Source organism: Phyllobates terribilis, unplaced genomic scaffold, assembly GCF_046119375.1.
Source record: "Phyllobates terribilis strain yellow unplaced genomic scaffold, ASM4611937v1 Scaffold_11__3_contigs__length_659146591, whole genome shotgun sequence".
NCBI lineage: Eukaryota > Metazoa > Chordata > Amphibia > Anura > Dendrobatidae > Phyllobates > Phyllobates terribilis.
The window spans coordinates 606,081,379-606,103,892 of NW_027362771.1; the positions used below are offsets into that span (position 1 = coordinate 606,081,379).

The 22,514-nt window shown below is 41.5% G+C and overlaps 2 non-coding genes across 2 annotated transcripts; both read right to left on the reverse strand.

The window, feature by feature from the left end:
* Window positions 1–19,025: 19,025 nt before the first annotated feature.
* TRNAL-AAG (transfer RNA leucine (anticodon AAG)) lies at window positions 19,026–19,107 on the reverse strand. The gene has a single exon. It is a non-coding gene; the product is annotated as a tRNA-Leu (tRNA).
* Window positions 19,108–21,927: 2,820 nt separating this feature from the next.
* TRNAL-AAG (transfer RNA leucine (anticodon AAG)) lies at window positions 21,928–22,009 on the reverse strand. Its single transcript has one exon. It is a non-coding gene; the product is annotated as a tRNA-Leu (tRNA).
* Between the last annotated feature and the right edge of the window lie 505 nt (window positions 22,010–22,514).

Below are 22,514 nucleotides of genomic sequence, written 5' to 3' on the forward strand. Positions count from 1 at the left end.
TATTATGCAAAAAGTGTTTAGGAGTGATAAGGGAAGAATTTGTTTGTTTGTCAGTTAAACTCATTGATGGTGATGTGTGTCAGGGCTCTTTATATCACTGTAAGCAATTGCAGACACCTGTGCTAATTAGTTTGGCAGGTGTGTCCAATGAAAGGCAAGACTACTTAAGAAGGCTGTCTCACATTAGTAAGCAGCCTACATTTTCTGCCAAAATGGGAAAGAAAAAGGATGTGTCGGCTGCTGAGAAGCAACAAATTGTGGAGTGTTTAGGTCAAGGCATGACTACAATCAACATTGTGCGATGATCAGGATGAAGTGTCTTGGCAATAAAGAAGTATGTAGCTGATTCACAGTACACACGTGTGTGTGCTGATAAGGGCAAATTGAAGACTCTTTCCTACAGGCAATTACGTCAAGTTTAAAGAGCAGCGGCAAAAAAGCCTTGTCATAGCAGCAGACAAGTTTTTGAAGCTGCTGGTGCCTCCAACGTCCCCCGAACAACAAAATGCAGGGTCCTTCAGAGGTTTGCAGCTGTGCATACGCCATCCTGTCGACCTCCTCTATCCACTTCACACAAGCAGAAACAGCTCCAGTGGGCCAAACATTACATGAAGACTGATTTCAAAACTGTTTTGTTCACGGATGAGTGCCGTGCAGCGCTCGATGGTCCAGATGGATGGAGTGGAGGATGGCTGGTTGATGGACACCCCACGCAAACACGGCTACAGCGCCAACAAGGAGGAGGTGGAGTAATGTTTTGGGCTGGAATCATGGGGAGAGAGATTGTCGGCCCCTTTAGGATCCCTGAAGGCGCTAAAGATGAACTACGTAATGTATGTGGATTTTCTCAAACAGCACTTCCTGCCATGGTTCAAGAAGAAGAACCGTGTATTTCACAGCAAGATCATTTTTTTGCATGATAATGCACCATCTCATGCTGCACATAAAACATCTGCATCTCTGGCTGATATGGGCATAAAAGGGGACAAACTTATGGTGTGACCCCCATGCTCCCCTGACCTCTACCCCATTGAGAACCTCAGGAGCATCATCAAAAGGAGTGTCTATGATGGCGGGAGGCAGTTCACATCTAAGCAACAGCTCTGGGAGGGTATTCTGTCCTCATGCAAAACAATTGAAGCAGAAACCATCCAAAACCTGACAAATTCAATGGACGAGAGAGTTCAGAAGCTCCTTTCGAACAAGGGATCCTATGTGAAAATGTAACATCACCTAGAATAAAGTTTTGAGTTGAAAACTGTTTGATTTCAATTTCTAATAACCTGCTAAAGCTTATAATTTCAAAAATGACCATTTTTTTGGTCTTTATTAAAATGAAAAGGTTGATCGAAAAGTTTGGGTGATATAAGAGGGTGGCAACCCAGTAGTCATGATTACTTCGAATTCTGACAATATGAGGGTCATGTTGCAGGTAGTGCAGCAAGAAGGCACTCATGTGTCTTGCGCATCTCGGAGCCCCAAAATTATTTTCCGGGCTAGATGCAGCTAAAAATTATTATTAATTTTAAATCTGGTGGAGCTTAGTATAGATGGCCTAATAGGATCAGTGCTGCACACTGCTACAAAGCCCAAATTATTTTCCAGTCAAGATACAGATAAACATGATTAGTAATTTTAAATCTGGTGGAGCTTATTATAGATGGCCTAATAGAATCAGTGCTGCAGACTGCTACAAAGCCCAAATTATTTTCCAGCCAAGATACAGATAAACATGATTAGTAATTTGAAAGCTTAAAACGGTTGGTAGGGTGATTTTAACCAATCATCAAGCTTTTACTCTCCCCAGGATGACACAGGGGTAGAAAATTTGTTTCGTATCCATGATTTGTTCATCTTTATGAACGTGAGTCTGTCTACATTATCAGTGGAGAGCCGCGTGCGCTTATCTGTCAGCACACCACCAGCAGCGCTGAACACACGTTCAGACAGAACGCTGGCTGCGGGGCATGACAAGATCTCCAAGGTGTAAGTGGCTAGCTCCGGCCATTTATCCAGATTGGAAGCCCAAAAAGAGCAAGGGTCCAGTGACACAGTCATGGCTTCAATGTTTACTTGGAGATACTCCTGTACCATCGTCTCTAGGCGTTGACTATGTGTCAGACTTCTTGTCTCCTGTGGCCTTGCAAAGGATGGGCTAAAAAAGTGGTGAAATGATTCCGCAAAATTGATGTTACCAGCAGATACTGTGGTTCTGTTACGGTTTGAGTGCTGAACACTTGACGGTCCCACGGTTGGCAAGTTGGAACTGTGAGATTCACTACGTGCACCACTGGTGTTTTGTGAAAAAGCACATGTAAGATTCTGCAACAGTCTCTGCTGATACTCCTGCATGCGTGCATCCCTTTCTATGGGAGGAATAATTTCTGCAAATTTACTTTTGTACCGGGGATCTAACAGTGTGGCAACCCAGTAGTCAGGATTATTTCTAATTCTCACAATTCGAGGGTCATGTTGCAGGTAGTGCAGCAAGAAGGCACTCATGTGTGTTGCGCATCCAGGAGCACCAAGTCCATGTTGTGTTGGTGGCGAGGTAACAATCATTCTTGCTTCCTCTTTCCTCTCCCCCCAACCTCGCACAACAGAAATGTGATCAAGGTCTCCCTCATCTGATGAGTCTTCCATCAGTTCGTCCTCCACTTCTTCCTGGGCTCCTGCACCTTCCTCACTAGTTTGGCTGCTACCATGCGCCCTGGTAAAACCATCTCCCCCACCCTCACATGCCTGCCGCCTTGGTGCTGCCGACCGTCTGGACCTTGCAGATGTTAACCCTTCCGCATACAACTCCTCCTCCTCTACTTCCTCCACCTCCTCTTGTGCCACCACCTGACTCCGAATTCTGTTTAACATGTGCTCCAGCATGTAAACCACCGGAATAGTCATGCTGATAATGGCATCGTCAGCACTAAACATCTTCGTCGCCATTTCAAAACTGTGCAGACGGGTGCATAGGTCCCTGATCTGAGACCACTCCTGCAGCGTGATTTGCCCCACCTCTGGATCTCGTTGGCCCAGGCTATACGTCAGAACGTATTGCACCAGGGCTTGTCGGTGCTGCCACAGTCACTGCAACATGTGCAGAGTTGAATTCCACCGGGTAGGCACATCGCATTTTAGCCGGTGAAGTGGCAGGCCCAACGATTTCTGTAGAGATGTAAGTCGCTGAGCTGTGGGATGCGAACGGCGGAAGTGAGCACACAGCGACCGTGCCCTCTGCAGAAGGCCATCTAGTCTGGGATAGTGGGCTAAAAATTGCTGGACAACCAGGTTCAACACGTGAGCCATACAAGGCACGTGTGTGACATTGCCCCGGCGAAAGGCCGCACCCAGTTTTGCAGCATTGTTGCACACGGCCTTCCCTGGTTTAAGGTCCAGTGGAGACAACCATTCATGAAATTGGTTCTCCAGTAGTGTTGAGCCACCCCCGTAGTGTTCGGGTTCGGTTCGGTTCGTCGAACACCGGGATGTTCGAGGAACTGTTCGTCGAACTGTTCGTCGAACAGCTTAGAACACCGTCGAATACCGTTAAAACCTATGGCATGCAAACAAAAACACATACAAACACATCGAAAACACCTTCAAAGGTGTCCAAAAGCTGACAAACTGCTCAGAAGACGCTTTCTTTAAAAAAGCCGGCCGGCAATTCAGCAGCGGCATACACCGGTACCCGACAATTTAGACAAGAAGGAATAGAGCATCACACATAGATTAGATAGATAGAAACATGTCAGTCACACATATAAGAAGCACAGTGATAGTGTTGCTTACTGCACTTGTCATTGAGTGTAAAGGATTTATTAAAAAAAATAATAGTGTTTTCATGCACCGTCTCTTTAAAAAAGCCGGCCGGCAATTCAGCAGTGGTACCCGACAATTTATAACAGAAAGATAGAGCATCACACATAGATTAGATAGATAGAAACATGTCAGTCACATATATATGAAGTACAGTGACAGTGTTGATTACTGTACTTGTCATTTAGTGATAAAATAAAGGATTTATTATTAAAAAAATTAGCCTGGGGTTCCCCGTAATTTTATGCTCTAGCGGAGGTTAAGCAGACGGCTGGGGCAGATGTTTGAAGCCTGGGAAGGGGGTAATACCCACGGAGCTTCCCAGGCTACTAATATCAGCCCCCAGCTGAATACCTAGCCTTTACTATCTATTAAAATGGGGGACCCCCCCAAAAAAATGATGTGGTGTCCCCCCTATTTTTAATAGCTAGCAAAGGCTAGGCAGACAGCTGGGGGCTGATATTAATAGCCCAGAAAGGGTGCCATGAATATTGGCCCACTCCCAGGCTAGAAACACCAGCTGTCAGCTGTCCCAGAAATGGCGCATCCGTAGGATGCGCCAATTCTGGCACTTAGCCTCGCTCTTCCCACTGCCCTGTAGCGGTGGCAGTGGGGTAATAGGGCTGGGGTTGATATCAGCTTATAATGCCAGCTGACATCAAGCCCAGGTTAGTAATGGAGAGGCGTCTATTAGACACCCCCATTACTAACCCCATAGTCAAAGTTAAAAAAAAAACAAAAACACCCAGAATAAAGTCCTTTAATTGAAATAAACACACAATTCTTTATTGTTCTAAATTAAACCATACTTACCGTCAAGCCCATTCCAGCTGAAGCCAACGATCTCCTGCATTAAAAGAAAAATAATAAAGCAAACTCATCCTTACCTTTCCATGGTTCCCACGACAGCTTCTGCTCTGCTACATCGAGATGACAGGCTGGACAGCAGCAGAAAGCTGCCATCCAGCCTGTCATCCCGCAGACACTGAGAAGCGCAGGCATGCTTGCGCTCCTCAGTGTCTCTCTGTGACGGCATAAAGATGAGCCGAGTTCATGTCCAATGAACTCGGCTCACCTCATGTACGTCACTGACAGCATGGGAGAATTCTCAGGCTGAAGCGCTGAGTGCAGGAGAATTTTCCCACGCTGTCAGTGACGTGCATGAGGCTGATATTTAAATTTGGCGCACAAATCTGTGATTGGTCGCGGGCAGCGTCCGCGACCAATCAGCACAGTAGTGTTTAACTTTGGCGCCAAGATAAGTGATTGGTCGCGCGCCAAGACCGCGACCAATCACCGATTTGGGCGCCACATTTAAATATCGGCCGCGACCAATCAGCACAGTGTTGTTTAAATGTGGATCCATGATCGGTGATTGGTCGCGGCCGATATTTAAATTTGGCGCACAAATCTGTGATTGGAAGCGGGCAGCGTCCGCGACCAATCAGCACAGTAGTGTTTAACTTTGGCAGCAAGATCAGTGATTGGTCGCAGTCAAGACGGCGACCAATCACCGATTTGTGCGGCACATTTAAATAGCGGCCGCGACCAATTGGATGGCAGCTCCCCGGTCCTCCCTTTACACCCTAGCCGCATGGATGTCAGCGGCGCTGCCTGTGCGGATACTTCCGCTGCGAGAACCCGGGACATGAGCGGGCGCTCGGAGCAGAAGTATCCCGACCCGCAGCGCCGCTCCCCGGTCCTCCCTTCACACCCTAACCACTGATGTCCCCACAGTATCCACATGGTGTTACAAAGGTCCGGACATTTTTGTTAAAAATCGCTGATTGGTCGCTGGCGCTGACCGCGACCAATCACCGATTTGGGCGCCAAATTTAAACACCGCTTTGCTGATTGGTCGCGATCGCAACCAATCAGCATTGTTGACGCAAAATTTAAATACCGCTTTGCTGATTGGTCGCGGTTGCTGGCCGCGACCAGTCAGCGATTTTTGGCGCCAAATTTAAACACCGCTCTGCTGATTGCGCCGGGTCTGCCGCATACATATTCTAGAATACCCGATGCGTTAGAATTGGGCCACCATCTAGTTTCATGAAATAATTAAAAAAAAAATTGACGTGGGGCTTCGCCCTATATTTGTGTCCAGCCAGGTACAGCAGGCAGGAACGGGCTGCCCCCAACCACCAGCTGCCTATTTGTACCTGGCCGGACAGAACAATATAGGGAAGCCCTTTTTTTCTTAATTATTCCATGAATTTCAAGAAATAATTAAAAAAAAAATTACGTGGGGCTTCGCCCTATTTTTGTGTCCAGCCAGGTACAACTAGGCAGCTGGGGGCTGGAATCTGCAGCGCAGGGAGGCCCAAGCCTTCTGGGTCCCCCCCGCTGCAAAATGCAGTCCGCAGCCACCCCGGAAAATGGCGCATTCATAGAAGCGCCATCTTCTGGCGCTGTACCCAACTCATCCAGGACCCTGGTGCGGTGGCTCACTGGGTAATAAAGGGGTTTGGGCCAGCTTGGCATTGTAATCTGGCCCTAAGCCCGAAATTCATGGGGTTACGACAATATTAGACATGACCGCCATGAATTTCTAGTAAAGTATATAAAAAAAACACAACACCCAGAAAAAAAGGACTTTATTCTGGGTGTTTATGTTTTCTTTTAACTTTGACTATGGGGTTAGTAATGGGGGTGTCTTATAGACGCCTCTCCGTTGCTAACCTGGGCTTGATGTCAGCTGGCATTATAAGCTGACATCAACCCCAACCCTATTTCCCCACTGCCACCGCTACAGGGCAGTGGGAAGAGCGAGGCTAAGTGCCAGAATTGGCGCATCCTACGGATGCGCCATTTCTGGAGCGGCTGACGGCTGGTGTTTCTAGCCTGGGAGGGGGCCAATATTCATGGCACCCTTCCTGGGATATTAATATCAGCCCCCAGCTGTCTGCCTAGCCTTTGCTAGCTATTAAAATAGGGGGGACCCCACGTCATTTTTTTGGGGGTGGTCCCCCATTTTAATAGCTAGTAAAGGCTAGGTATTCCGCTGGGGGCTGATATTAGTAGCCTGGAAAGCTCCGTGGGCATTACCCCCTTCCCAAGCTTCAAACATCTGCCAATGCCGACTGCTTAACCTTCGCTAGAGCCTAAAATTATGGGGACCCCCACGCCAATTTTTTTTTTAATAAAGCCTTTATTTTAACACTAGATGACAAGTACAGTAATCAACACTGTCACTGTACTTCATATATATTTGACTGACATGTTTCTATCTATCTAATCTATGTGTGATTCTCTATTCCTTCTATTCTAAATTGTCGGGTACAGATGCTGAATTGCCGGCCGGCTTTTTTAAAGAAACAGTGCATGAAAACACTATTATTTTTTTTAATAAATCCTTTACACTAAATGACAAGTACAGTAAGCAACACTGTCACTGTACTTCATATATATGTGACTGACATGTTTCTATCTATCTAATCTATGTGTGATTCTCTATTCCTTCTATTCTAAATTGTCGGGTACAGATGCTGAATTGCCTGCCGGCTTTTTTAAAGAGACAGTGCATGAAAACACTATTATTTTTTTTAATAAATCCTTTACACTAAATGACAAGTACAGTAAGCAACACTGTCACTGTACTTCATATATATGTGACTGACATGTTTCTATCTATCTAATCTATGTGTGATTCTTTATTCTTTCTATTCTAAATTGTCGGGTACCGCTGCTGAAATGCCGGCCGGCTTTTTTAAAGAGCCGGTGCATGAAAACACTATTATTTTTTTTGATAAATCCTTTACACTAAATGACAATTACAGTAAGCAACACTGTCACTGTACTTCGTATATATGTGGCTGACATGTTTCTATCTATCTAATCTATGTGTGATTCTCTATTCCTTCTATTCTAAATTGTCGGGTACAGATGCTGAATTGCCGGCCGGCTTTTTTAAAGAAACAGTGCATGAAAACACTATTATTTTTTTTAATAAATCCTTTACACTAAATGACAAGTCCAGTAAGCAACACTGTCACCGTACTTCATATATATGTGAGTGACATGTTTCTATCTATCTAATCTATGTGTGATTCTTTATTCTTTCTATTCTAAATTGTCGGGTACCGCTGCTGAATTGCCGGCCGGCTTTTTTAAAGAGACGGTGCATGAGAACACTATTATTTTTTTGGATAAATCCTTTACACTAAATGACAATTACAGTAAGCAACACTGTCACTGTACTTCGTATATATGTGGCTGACATGTTTCTATCTATCTAATCTATGTGTGATTCTCTATTCCTTCTATTCTAAATTGTCGGGTACCGCTGCTGAATTGCCGGCCGGCTTTTTTAAAGAGACTGTGCATGAAAACACTATTATTTTTTTTTTATAAATCCTTTACACTAAATGACAAGTACAGTAAGCAACACTTTCACTGTACTTCATATATATGTGACTGACATGTTTCTATCTATCTAATCTTTGTGTGAAGCTCTATTCTTTCAGTTCTAAATTGTCGGGTACCGGTGTATGCCGCTGCTGAATTGCCGGCTTTTCATGTTTCACTGTTGGCACTGTTCCCATCCATTTGGGCAATCACTGTAATGCCACAACCACCATGGCTGTAGCATTACAGTGAGTGGCAGACAATCCCTGCATGATTGGTGCTCAAAGTAGCGCCAGACATGCAGGACACGCTTTTGGTGCACAAACAGTTATCGAACATAACCTCGAACAGCCGAATTTTTTGCAAATCGTTCGCGTTCGTCAAACAACTCGAACACCGCCCAAAACAGCTCGAATTTGAGATTGGCGAACAGTTCTAGTCGAACACCGCTCATCTCTATTCTCCAGAGCTGACCACAACTCCTCAGCTGTGTGACTCACATTTCCCAGACATTTCAAAGTAAAAACCGCCTGATGACGTTGAGCCCTATTGCCAGCATAGTAAGGAGGTGTGCAGGATCCCTTCTGCACAGTTAGAAAGCAGGTGGCATGACCAGACAGGCTTTGGGTGCAGGTGGAAGACCGAGAGGAGGTTGAGGAGGCAGAAGCAGTGGAGGAACTTTGACATAAAGAGGATTGACGCACAACTCGTGGGGACGGCAAGACTTGGACAGCAGCCCCTTGTCCTGCTGTCACCATAGTTACCCAGTGCCCAGTCAGCGACATGTAATGCCCCTGTCCATGCCTACTCGTCCAAGTGTCTGTGGTGAAATGCACCCTGTCACACACAGAGTTTCTCAAAGAAGCGGTGATGTTGTGTGTGACATGCTGGTGGAGCGCAGGCACACCTTTCTTTGAGAAGTAGTGCCGACTGGGCATCTGGTACTGGGGCACTGCGATGGACATAAGGTCTCGAAAATCCTCTGTGTCCACCAGGCGGAAAGGCAGCATTTCTGTAGCCAAGAGCTTGCAGATGGTGAAATTCAACCTCTTAGCTTTCTCATGGCTAGGAGGAAATGGTCTTTTACTTGTCCACATCTGAGGGACCGAGGGCTGGCTATTGTGCTTAGACGGGGTTGATAAGGGTGTCCCCGGCAAACTGCCGGTCTGTGAGGAAGATGCAGGTGGACATGTTAGGTTGCCTTGATCCAAAGGTGGTGCTATCGATGTCGGAGAGCGCTCAACACCAGCTGGTGTTACCACCTCCAAAGAAAATGATGACCTGCCAATCACGCTGGCTGTTGCGGGTAATGAGGTGGCAGGTCTGCGCCCCAAAACAGGTGTGACTGCTGTCCCCCCAGTCACAGAGGATGAAGAGGCCGCGGATGCACAAGATATGGCAGACGGCAGTTTGCCCGGCCGGCTAGGCCGCATTGTAGCACACTGAGCTTCCCACTGCATTTTATGCTTCATGTCCATGTGCCGGTTCATGCATGAAGTACTCAAACTATGTATTTTTTGGCTTCTACTTAGCTTTTGCTGACAAATGTTACAGATACCACGAGTTGGGTCATCTTTATCGATCTGAAAAAATGCCCAGGCTATGCAAGGCTTAGCACCCATGCGACCTGAAGAGCCACCACGACTTGTGGTGAGAGGCAGAGTTGTGTTTGAGGATGCAGTTGTTGACGTGCTTCCAGTACTACGTCTCTGTCCAGGAAGGCGCAACCTGACCTCGTCGTCACTAGCATCCTCCTCCACCTCCTCTGCTGACCTCATCTCTTGGCTGACTGTGGGTTGACAGTAAGTGGGATCTCCAACCTCATCATCATCACCCTGTGCGTTATCACACCCGTCGTCCTCAGAGCCAACCTGTTCCTGCCCTGACAAAAAACTAAAGTTGTCGCTCCAATCAGGTACTTGAGTCTCATCATCGTCTTCCTCATTGTCTCCACCAACAGGAGTTACAGTTTGGGAATGAGGGTCTACATTATGGTCAGAACCTTCTGCGTCTGGTCCTGGATCCGACTCATAAAGATTCTGGGCATCAGTGCAGATCATTTCCTCGTCTGGATTCACAGAAGCGCTGGAGTCGACCTCTGATTCCCAGGCTATATTATGAGTAAACAGCTCTGCAGACTCAACCATCTGTTCTACCTCATACTCAGACGGGCAGCTGGATATTTGGGAGCTGTGAGGAAGCAAGTTCGATTGGGGTGACACCTTTCAGTACTGGAGTATTTGTGATGTTGAAGTTGATGTTTAGGAGAGCCCACTTAAAGGAGCACTTGATATCCGTTGAAGCAACTGCTGTTTTTGTGACTCATCTGGAATTTGTAGCGATTGGTGTGGCCGTAAGAAAGGGATCTTATCACATTGTCCGCTAAAAGAAGTAGACATTTTAGTTTGGCTGGAATATGGTCTTTCTTCTGCAGATGTTACTGTTGCTTTAACACCTACCCCACGGACACAACCTTTTTTCCCCTTCCCAACACGCCTATTCCCCTTTCCACCAGCAGCAGGCCTTTTTCCACTCATTCTGGTGGATAACTAATTTACAACTCTGGAGTTGTTTGCACAAAAAAAACAATGGATGGGAACCGAGCAGAGCTGAGTGGCCAAACTGTGGTATTAGGCCAAAACTATTGGCAGGGTTAGATGCAGAAAAAAATTATATTCAATTTGCAACCTGATGGAGGTCAGTATAGATGAACTAATAGAACAAGTCCCACACACAGCTAGAAGCCCAAATATTTTTTCAGAGGTAGATGCAGAAAAAAATTGTATTCAGTTTGCAACCTGATGGAGGTCAGTATAGATGGACTAATAGAGAAAATCCCACACACTGCTAGAAGGCCAAATATTTTTTCAGAGCTAGATGCAGACAAAAAATTATTTTTAATTTGCAACCTGATGGAGGTCAGTATAGATGGACTAATAGAGAAAGTCCCACACACTGCTAGAAGGCCAAATATTTTTTCAGTGCTAGATGCAGATAAAAATTATTTTTAATTTGGAACCTGATGGAGGTCAGTATAGATGAAATAATAGAGAAAGTCCCACACACTGCTAGAAGGCCAAATATTTTTTCAGAGCTAGATGCAGAAAAAAATTATATTCATTTTGCAACCTGATGGAGGTCAGTATAGATGGACTAATAGAACAAGTCCCACACACAGCTAGAAGCCCAAATATTTTTTCAGAGGTAGATGCAGATAAAAAATATTTTTAATTTGCAACCTGATGGAGGTCAGTATAGATGGAATAATAGAGAAAGTCCCACACACTGCTAGAAGGCCAAATATTTTTTCAGAGCTAGATGCAGACAAAAAATTATTTTGAATTTGCAGCGTGATGGAGGTCAGTATAGATGGACTAATAGAACAAGTCCCACACACGGCTAGAAGCCCAAATATTTTTTCAGAGCTAGATGCAGAAAAAAATTATATTCAGTTTGCAACCTGATGGAGGTCAGTATAGATGTACTAATAGAACAAGTTCCACACACAGCTAGAAGCCCAAATATTTTTTCAGAGGTAGATGCAGAAAAAAAATATATTCAGTTTGTAACCTGATGGAGGTCAGTATAGATGGACTAATAGAGAAAGTCCCACACACTGCTAGAAGGCCAAATATTTTTTCAGAGCTAGATGCAGACAAAAAATTATTTTTAATTTGCAACCTGATGGAGGTCAGTATAGATGGACTAATAGAGAAAGTCCCACACACTGCTAGAAGGCCAAATAATTTTTCAGAGCTAGATGCAGATATAAATTATTTTTAATTTGCAACCTGATGCAGGTCAGTATAGATGAACTAATAGACCAAGTCCCACACACTGCTAGAAGGCCAAATATTTTTTCAGAGGTAGATGCAGAAAAAAATTATATTCAGTTTGCAACCTGATGGAGGTCAGTATAGATGGACTAATAGAGAAAGTCCCACACACTGCTAGAAGGCCAAATATTTTTTCAGAGCTAGATGCAGAAAAAAAATATTTTTAATTTGCAACCTGATGGACGTCAGTATAGATGGACTAATAGAGAAAGTCCCACACACTGCTAGAAGGCCAAATATTTTTTCAGAGCTAGATGCAGAAAAAAAATATATTCAGTTTGCAACCTGATGGAGGTCAGTATAGATGGACTAATAGAACAAGTCCCACACACAGCTAGAAGCCCAAATATTTTTTCAGAGGTAGATGCAGATAAAAATTATTTTTAATTTGCAACCTGATGGAGGTCAGTATAAATGGACTAATAGAGAAAGTCCCACACACTGCTAGAAGGCCAAATATTTTTTCAGAGCAAGATGCAGACAAAAAATTATTTTGAATTTGCAGCGTGATGGAGGTCAGCATAGATGGACTAATAGAACAAGTCCCACACAATGCTAGAAGGCCAAATATTTTTTCAGAGCTAGATGCAGAAAAAAATTATATTCAGTTTGCAACCTGATGGAGGTCAGTATAGATGGACTAATAGAACAAGTCCCACACACTGCTAGAAGCCCAAATATTTTTTCAGAGCTAGATGCAGAAAAAAATTATATTCAATTTGCAACCTGATGGAGGTCAGTATAGATGGACAAATAGAATGATGCTATGCCCAAAATATTTTACTTCACTAGGTGCAGTAAAAAAATTGGTATTCTATACACAGGTGGTATATCTTGCAACACAGATAGGCTACTCCACTGACTAACACACTCTGCAATAGGCCAAAAAGGATTAGCTTTGCTAGATTCAGCCAAATGCTGTGAAAAAAACTTGCACAGCACTGGCACAGACCTGCCTGGCAAAAACTGATAGGAACTGATGTAACCTAGTCCTGAAAAGGACTGCAATTACAATTAGTCTTTACTCCCACAATCTATCTATTTAAGAGCACAGACCTGCCTGATCAAAGTCGTTAGAAATGCTGTACCCTAGTCCTTAAAAGGACTGCAATCACAACTATTCCCTACTCCCAAGCTATCTGTAGATTTGTGCGAAAATTGGCTTGAAATTAACAAGGTATAGCGCACACAGCAACAGCGGTGCCGTCTAACACCCAGCTGCAGCAGTGATAAAATGGTGGCGACGGGGAAAATAGCTTGGTCTTATAGGGCAAGGACATGTGACATACACTGCCAGTGACACATGCCCTTGCTTGTGTGAAAAAAAGCACTTTGCTCCGTGTGTGCGCTGCTGATAGGCTGACAGATTGCATCTCCCCACTGTAAATGTGGGAAAGAGAAAAAAAAATGGAGGTCTTCATTATTCCTGCAGATATCCATCCCCTGCCCCTCCCCCCACCCCGCTGTACACTCAAACTGCGTATTAACATTAATTTTCATCATTACTGAGAAAAAATCCAGTTATGATTTTGGTGCACGAACAGTTATCGAACATAACCTTGAACAGCCGAATTTTTCTCAAATCGTTCGTGTTCGCCGAACGGCTCGAAGACCGCCCAAAACAGCTCAAATTTGAGATTGGCGAACAGTTCGAGTCGAACAACGCTCATCTCTATTCATCACTAGGATGACTTACTGGAAAGCAGCAGAAGCAGCATGGCTCTGTTTATGTTTGCTAATCACTCTGCTCATCTTGTATTGATAATCCTAAAAAGGCAGCAGGGATATGAGCTAGCAGTTAGACTTCTTTTGACCAAGATTGATTTTGGCAAATTTTGAGAATGGTTGATCATTGATTGAACTGACAGGGATGTAACATAGATGGTAAATTATGTAATTATTTCTGATGACTGAAGTCAACATGACTATTCATATGCCGTATTCATACGTATGACTTGCTCACATGTTCCTTTTTACTTCTACAGCACAGTGAAGATCACTTGATGTTACATTTGCTTTCATAGAGAACACAGTAGCAAAACAGGAATTTAAAAGTTCTGTCTTCTCAACATCATTATTGACCACTTTACCCTTTTCATCCTTTAAAAATCCTATAGCATCTTTGGCTTTTCTTTTACTTTTGACTTACTTCCAAATCCTTTCTTATTGCTTTTGGTCTCTCATGCAAGCCTCAGTTCCTTACTGGCTTTAGCTCTTCTAACGCTAGCCAAGCTTTACCTGCAGACAGCATTATATTCTACTTTAGATATGAACCCTTCTTTTTATTTGATATTCATTTCTTTGTTCCTTTTTAGCAAGCTTTTAAGTTCAGTATTCAGCCATCCTCGTCTCCTTAAATGCTTTCCATTCTTCCTTCTTTTCGGGATTGTTACTGATTGCGCAGTGAGAGTTTAATTTAGCAAAATCTCCCTTCCTTCCTGAACATTTCTTTCCTATAGAACATCCTACCTTTCCTTCCTTTTTACTGAGTCAATTAAAAACTGCCTTTCTACAGTCCAATCTTAAAATCTCAGTTTTCGCAGGTTTTCCACCTTTTGTAGTTCAAAAGTATAGGATAGAATTACCGCTGCCTCCTAAATTCTCAACCCCCTTTACTTCCTCAACTGTTTCCTAATTTTTGGTAAAAATTAGATCCAAATAAATAATGGCAGCAGTGGGATTTGAACACACGCCTCCAGAGAGACTGGAGGCTTAATACAGCACCTTAGACCGCTCGGCCACGCTACCTCATACAGATGTTCAAACTCATTTAAATCAGAAATTTGCTAATGATATAAGTTGCAGAAAACATTGTGTAACTAATTAGACTAAAATATAAATGTTATTATGCATGAGTAACGTAGTTATCAGGGATTTGTTTGTACATTGACACTGGGGCACCATTTTACAAAACATACGACTTGTATCCAGATATTTAACTAATCTTTCCTCTGTTGGCTCATCTGCTAATTTTTAGATATCACTGAATTAGGTGGTATAGATTACTTGCTATGATTTCCCATATACAGGACACTCAAACATAAAGGATTCCTACACCCCTGCCTGTACGTAACAGATAATCAGAAGCAGCAGCAAGGAAGTCATTCTACAGCAGTGCAGAGCAATGTAGCTATGAGTTCATCACTAGGGTGACTTACTGGAAAGCAGCAGAAGCAGCATGGCTGTTTTTATGTTTGCTAATCACTCTGCTCATCCTGTATTGATAACCCTAAAAAGGCAGCAGGGATATGAGCTAGCAGTTAGACTTCTTTTGACCAAGATTGATTTTGGCAAATTTTGAGAATGGTTGATCATTGATTGAACTGACATGGATGTAACATAGATGGTAAATTATGTAATTAATTCTGATGCCTAATGCCAACATGACCACTCATATGCAGTATTCATACGTATGACTTGTGCACATGTTCCTTTTCTTCTACAGCTCAGTGAAGATCACTTGATGTTACATTTGCTCTCTTAGAGAGCACAGAAGCAAAATAGGAATTTAAAAGTTCAGTCTTCTCAACATCATTATTGACCACTTTACCCTTTTCATCCTTTAAAAATCCTATAGAATCTTTGCCTTTTCTTTAACTTTTGACTTACTTCCAAAATCCTTTCTTATTGCTTTTGGTCTCTCTTGCAAGCCTCACTTCATTACTGGCTTTAGCTCTTCTAACGCTAGCCCAGCTTTCCCTGCAGACAGCATTATATTCTTCTTTAGATATGAACCCTTCTTTTCATTTGATATTCAATTCTTTGTTCCTTTTTAGCAAGCTTTTAAGTTCAGTGTTCAGCCATCCTGGTCTCCATAAATGCTTTCCATTCTTCCTTCTTTTTGGAATTGTTACTGATTGTCCAGTGAGAATTTAATTAAGCAAAATCTCCCATCCTGTCTGGACATTTATTTCCTTTAGAACATCCTACCTTTCCTTCCTTTTTACTGAGTCCATTGAAAACTGCCTTTCCACAGTCCAATCTTAAAATCTCAGTTTTCGCAGGTTTTCCACCTTTTGTAGTTCTAAAGTATAGGATAGAATTACCGCTGCCTCCTAAATTCTCAACCCCCTTTACTTTGTCAAATGTTTCCTAATTTTTGGTAAAAATTAGATCCAAATAAATAATGGCAGCGGTGGGATTTGAACCCACGCCTCCATAGAGACTGGAGCCTTAATCCAGCTCCTTAGACTGCTCAGCCACGCTACCTCATATGGATGTTCAACCTTATTTAAATCAGAAATTTGCTAATGATATAAGTTGCAGAATCATTGTATAACTAATTAGACAAAATTACAAATGTTATTATGCATGAGCAACGTAGTTATCAGGGATTTGTTTGCACATTGACTCTGGGGCACCATTTTACAAAACATATGACTTGTATCCAGATATTTAACTAATCTTTCCTCTGTTTTCTCATCCGCTAATTTTTAGATATCACTGAATTAGGTGGTATAGATTACTTGCTATGATCTCCCATATACAGGACACTCAAACATGAAGGATTCCTACACCCCTGCCTGTACGTAACAGATAATCAGAAGCAGCAGCAAGGAAGACATTATACAGCAGTGCAGAGAAGTGTAGCTATAAGTTCATCACTAGGGTGACTTACTGGAAAGCAGCAGAAGCAGAATGGCTCTGTTTATGTTTGCTAATCACTCTGCTCATCCTGTATTGATAACCCTAAAAAGGCAGCAGGGATAAGAGCTAGCAGTTCGACTTCTTTTGACCAAGATTGATTTTGGCAAATTTTGAGAATGGTTGATCATTGATTGAACTGACATGGATGTAACATAGATGGTAAAAGATGTAATTAATTCTGATGCCTAAAGCCAGCATGACCACTCATATGCAGTATTCATACGTATGACTTGTTCACATGTTCCTTTTCTTCTACAGCACAGTGAAGATCACTTGATGTTACATTTGCTTTCTTAGAGAACACAGAAGCCAAATAGGAATTTAAAAGTTCAGTCTTCTCAACATCATTATTGACCACTATACCCTTTCATCCTTTAAAAACCCTATAGCATATTTGGCTTTTCTTTAACTTTTGACTTACTTCCAAAATCTTTTCTTATTGCTTTTGGTCTCTCTTGCAAGCCTAAATTCATTACTGGCTTTAGCTCTTCAAATGCTAGCCCAGCTTTCCCTGCAGACAGCATTATATTCTTCTTTCCATTTGATATTCATTTCTTTGTTCCTTTTTAGCAAGCTTTTAAGTTCAGTATTCAGACATCCTGGTCTCCATAAATGCTTTCCATTCTTCCTTCTCTTCGGGATTTTGTTACTGATTGTGCAGTGAGAATTTAATTCAGCAAAATCTCCCATCCTTCCTGGATATTACTTTCCTTTAGAACATCCTACCTTTCCTTCATTTTTTACTGAGTCCATTAAAAAATTCCTTTCTACAGTCGAATCTTAAAATCTCAGTTTTCGCAGGTTTTCCACCTTTTGTAGTTCAAAAGTATAGGATAAAATTACCGCTGCCTCCTAAATTCTCAATCCCCTTTACTTCCTCAACTGTTTCCTAATTTTTGGTAAAAATTAGATGCAAATAAATAGTGGCAGCGGTGAGATTTTAACCCATGCCTCCAGAGAGACTGGAGCCTTAATCCAGCGCCTTAGACAGCTCGGCCATGCTACCTCATACAGATTTTCAAACTTATTTAAATCAGAAATTTGCTAATGATATAAGTTGCAGAAAACATCGTATATCTAATTAGACAAAAATACAAATGTTGTTATGCATGAGCAACGTAGTTATCAGGGATTTGTTTGTACATTGACTCTATGGCACCATTTTACAAAACATATGACTTGTATCCAGATATTTAACTTATCTTTCCTCTGTTGCCTCATCCGCTAATTTTTAAATATCACTGAATTAGGTGGTATAGATTACTTGCTATGATTTTCCATATACAGGACACTCAAACATGAAGGATTCCTACACCCCTGCCTGTACGTAACAGATAATCAGAAGCAGCAGCAAGGAAGTCATTATACAGCAGTGCAGAGCAATGTAGCTATGAGTTCATCACTAGGGTGACTTACTGGAAAGCAGCAGAAGCAGCATGGCTCTGTTTATGTTTGCTAATCACCCTGCTCATCCTGTATTGATAACCCTAAAAAGGCAGCAGGGATATGAGCTAGCAGTTAGACTTCTTTTGACCAAGATTGATTTTGGCAAATTTTGAGAATGGTTGATCATTGATTGAACTGACATGGATGTAACATAGATGGTAAATTATGTAATTAATTCTGATGCCTAAAGCCAACATGACCACTCATATGCAGTATTCATACGTATGGCTTGTTCACATGTTCCTTTTCTTCTACAGCACAGTGAAGATCACTTGATGTTACATTTCCTTTCTTAGAGAACACAGAAGCCAAAAAGGAATTTAAAAGTTCAGTCTTCTCAACATCATTATTGACCACTTTACCCTTTTCATCTTTTAAAAATCCTATAGCATCTTTGGCTTTTCTTTTACTTTTGACTTACTTCCAAAATCCTTTCTTATTGTTTTTGGTCTCTCTTGCAAGCCTCAATTCATTACTGGCTTTAGCTCTTCTAATGCTAGCCCAGCTTTGCCTGGAGACAGCATTATATTCTTTAGATATGAACCCTTCTTTCCATTTGATATTCATTTCTTTGTTCCTTTTTAGCAAGCTTTTAAGTTCAGTATTCAGCCATCCTGGTCTCCATAAATGCTTTCCATTGTTCCTTCTTTTCGGGATTGTTACTGCTTGTGCAGTGAGAATTTAATTTAGCAAAATCTCCCATCCTTTCTGGACATTTCTTTCCTTTAGAACATCCTACCTTTCCTTCCTTTTTACTGAGTCCATTGAAAACTGCCTTTCTACAGTCCAATCTTAAAATCTCAGTTTTCGCAGGTTTTCCACCTTTTGTAGTTCAAAAGTATAGGATAAAATTACCGCTGCCTTTTAAATTCTCAACCCCCTTTACTTCCTCAACTGTTTCCTAATTTTTGGTAAAAATTAGATCCAAATAAATAATGGCAGTGGTGGGATTTGAACCCACACCTCCATAGAGACTGGAGCCTTAATCCAGCGCCTTAGACTGCTCGGCCACGCTACCTCATATGGATGTTCAAACTTATTTAAATCAGAAATTTGCTAATGATATAAGTTGCAGAATCATTGTATAACTAATTAGACAAAAATAAAAAATGTTATTATGCATGAGCAACGTAGTTATCAGGGATTTGTTTGCACATTGACTCTGGGGCACCATTTTACAAAACATATGACTTGTATCCAGATATTTAACTAATCTTTCCTCTGTTTTCTCATCAGCTAATTTTTAGATATCACTAAATTAGGTGGTATAGATTACTTGCTATGATTTCCCATATACAGGACACTCAAACATGAAGGATACTTACACCCCTGCCTGTACGTAACAGATAATCAGAAGCAGCAGCAAGGAAGACATTATACAGCAGTGCAGAGCAGTGTAGCTATGAGTTTATCACTAGGGTGACTTACTGGAAAGCAGCAGAAGCAGCATGGCTCTGTTTATGTTTGCTAATCATTCTGCTCATCCTGTATTGATAACCCTAAAAATGCAGCAGGGATAAGAGCTAGCAGTTCGACTTCTTTTGACCAAGATTGATTTTGGCAAATTTTGAGAATGGTTGATCATTGATTGAACTGACATGGATGTAACATAGATGGTAAATGATGTAATTAATTCTGATGCCTAATGCCAACATGACCACTCATATGCAGTATTCATATGTATGACTTGTTCACATGTTCCTTTTCTTCTACAGCACAGTGAAGATCACTTGATGTTACATTTGCTTTCTTAGAGAACACAGAAGCCAAATAGGAATTTAAAAGTTCAGTCTTCTCAACATCATTATTGACCACTTTACCCTTTCATCCTTTAAAAATCCTATAGCATCTTTGGCTTTTCTTTAACTTTTGACTTACTTCCAAAATCCTTTCTTATTGCTTTTGTTCTCTCTTGCAAGCCTAAATTCATTACTGGCTTTAGCTCTTCAAATGCTAGCCCAGCTTTCCCTGCAGACAGCATTATATTCTTCTTTCCATTTGATATTCATTTCTTTGTTCCTTTTTAGCAAGCTGTTAAGTTCAGTATTCAGCCATCCTGGTCTCCATAAATGCTTTCCATTCTTCCTTCTCTTCGGGATTTTGTTACTGATTGTGCAGTGAGAATTTAATTCAGCAAAATCTCCCATCCTTCCTGGATATTACTTTCCTTTAGAACATCCTACCTTTCTTTCATTTTTTACTGAGTCCATTAAAAACTGCCTTTCTACAGTCCAATCTTAAAATCTCAGTTTTCGCAGGTTTTCCACCTTTTGTAGTTCAAAAGTATAGGATAGAATTTCTGCTGCCTCCTAAATTCTCAACCCCCTTTACTTCCTCAACTGTTTCCTAATTTTTGGTAAAAATTAGATGCAAATAAATAGCGGCAGCGGTGAGATTTGAACCCATGCCTCCAGAGAGACTGGAGCCTTAAACCAGCGCCTTAGACAGCACGGCCACGCTAACTCATACAGATTTTCAAACTTATTTAAATCAGAAATTTGCTAATGATATAAGTTGCAGAAAACATTGTATATCTAATTAGACAAAAATACAAATGTTATTATGCATGAGCAACGTAGTTATCAGGGATTTGTTTGTACATTGACTCTGGGGCACCATTTTACAAAACATATGACTTGTATCCAGATATTTAACTAACCTTTCCTCTGTTGGCTCATCCGTTAATTTTTAGATTTCACTGAATTAGGTGGTATAGATTACTTGCTATGATCTCCCATATACAGGACACTCAAACATGAAGGATTCCTACTCCCCTTCCTATACGTAACAGATAATCAAAAGCAGCAGCAAGGAAGACATTATACAGCAGTGCAGAGCAGTGTAACTATGAGTTCATCACTAGGGTGACATACTGGAAAGCAGCAGAAGCAGCATGGCTCTATTTATGTTTGCTAATCACTCTACTCATCCTGTATTGATAACCCTAAAAAGGCAGCAGGGATATGAGCTAGCAGTTAGACTTCTTTTGACCAAGATTGATTTTGGCAAATTTTGAGAATGGTTGATCATTGATTGAACTGACATGGATGTAACATAGATGGTAAATTATGTAATTAATTCTGATGCCTAATGCCAACATGACCACTCATATGCAGTATTCATACGTATGGCTTGTTCACATGTTCCTTTTCTTATACAGCACAGTGAAGATCACTTGATGTTACATTTCCTTTCTTAGAGAACACAGAAGCCAAAAAGGAATTTAAAAGTTCAGTCTTCTCAACATCATTATTGACCACTTTACCCTTTTCATCTTTTAAAAATCCTATAGCATCTTTGGCTTTTCTTTTACTTTTGACTTACTTCCAAAATCCTTTTTATTGTTTTTGGTCTGTCTTGCAAGCCTCAATTCATTGCTGGCTTTAGCTCTTCTAATGCTAGCCCAGCTTTCCATGCAGACAGCATTATATTCTTTAGATATGAACCCTTCTTTCCTTTTGATATTCATTTCTTTGTTCCTTTTAAGCAAGCTTTTAAGTTAAGTATTCAGCCATCCTGGCCTCCATAAATGCTTTCCATTCTTCCTTCTTTTTGGGTTTGATACTGATTGTGCAGTGAGAATTTAATTTAGCAAAATCTCCCATCCTTTCTGGACATTTCTTTCCTTTAGAACATCCTACCTTTCCTTCCTTTTTACTGAGTCCATTGAAAACTGCCTTTCTACAGTCCAATCTTAAAATCTCAGTTTTCGCAGGTTTTCCACCTTTTGTAGTTCAAAAGTATAGGATAAAATTACCGCTGCCTTTTAAATTCTCAACCCCCTTTACTTCCTCAACTGTTTCCTAATTTTTGGTAAAAATTAGATCCAAATAAATAATGGCAGTGGTGGGATTTGAACCCACACCTCCATAGAGACTGGAGCCTTAATCCAGCGCCTTAGACTGCTCGGCCACGCTACCTCATATGGATGTTCAAACTTATTTAAATCAGAAATTTGCTAATGATATAAGTTGCAGAATCATTGTATAACTAATTAGACAAAAATAAAAAATGTTATTATGCATGAGCAACGTAGTTATCAGGGATTTGTTTGCACATTGACTCTGGGGCACCATTTTACAAAACATATGACTTGTATCCAGATATTTAACTAATCTTTCCTCTGTTTTCTCATCAGCTAATTTTTAGATATCACTAAATTAGGTGGTATAGATTACTTGCTATGATTTCCCATATACAGGACACTCAAACATGAAGGATACTTACACCCCTGCCTGTACGTAACAGATAATCAGAAGCAGCAGCAAGGAAGACATTATACAGCAGTACAGAGCAGTGTAGCTATGAGTTTATCACTAGGGTGACTTACTGGAAAGCAGCAGAAGCAGCATGGCTCTGTTTATGTTTGCTAATCATTCTGCTCATCCTGTATTGATAACCCTAAAAATGCAGCAGGGATAAGAG